This window comes from Pleurodeles waltl, unplaced genomic scaffold (assembly GCF_031143425.1).
Source record: "Pleurodeles waltl isolate 20211129_DDA unplaced genomic scaffold, aPleWal1.hap1.20221129 scaffold_70, whole genome shotgun sequence".
NCBI lineage: Eukaryota > Metazoa > Chordata > Amphibia > Caudata > Salamandridae > Pleurodeles > Pleurodeles waltl.
Genome location: NW_027150391.1, coordinates 2,084,051 through 2,084,800, shown reverse-complemented (window position 1 = coordinate 2,084,800; position 750 = coordinate 2,084,051).

The window sequence follows — 750 nt, the reverse complement described above, 5'->3', positions numbered from 1 at the left end:
CGCGGACGTGACCGCCATTTTCTATCTCTTCACTCACTTGATACCTGACCTTCAACAGGAGAGGACCTACACTGCAAGTGCTGCTGTGACCTCAGTCTGGAAATGACAATGGCTCATGTGTCTGGGGAAAGGGCCTCTGCCTTCACCGCCGAGGAGTTGGACAAACTGGTGAATGGGGTCCTCCCCCAGTTCACGATACTCTACGGTCCTCCAGACAAACAGGTGAGTACACTGTGAGCATGATGCGTGGGCCATGAATGTATGGAGTGGTGTGGATGGAAGATACATGTGGGGGGGCTGAGGCCTGCATGTGAGGATGGTGAGTGTATGTGCATCAGGGCATGGGTGGGAACTAGTGGGCAATGAGTATGACGGTTCGGACGGTAGAGTAATTTCCTTTCATCCTGTACCTTTCCTCTAGGTCAGCGCCCACCAGAAGAAGGGTATTTGGCGTGCCATCGCCAAGGAAGTGTGGACCCTGGGGTTCTATCATAGATGGAGCACCCACTGCCACAAGATATGAGAGGACCTGCGCCGCTGAAGCAAGAAGACGGCGGAGGCCCAGCTGGGGATGGCCTCCCAATGTGGAAGGGGTGCCTGTCGCACCATGACCTCCCTGATGTTCCGGATCCTGGCGGTGGCATATCCGGAGTTGGATGGGCGCTTAAGGGCATCACAGAAGCCACAAGGGGGTGAATACAGTCTCATTCTGCTGACGCCGCGCTTTAAGAGGTGTCAGGGTGGGGGATG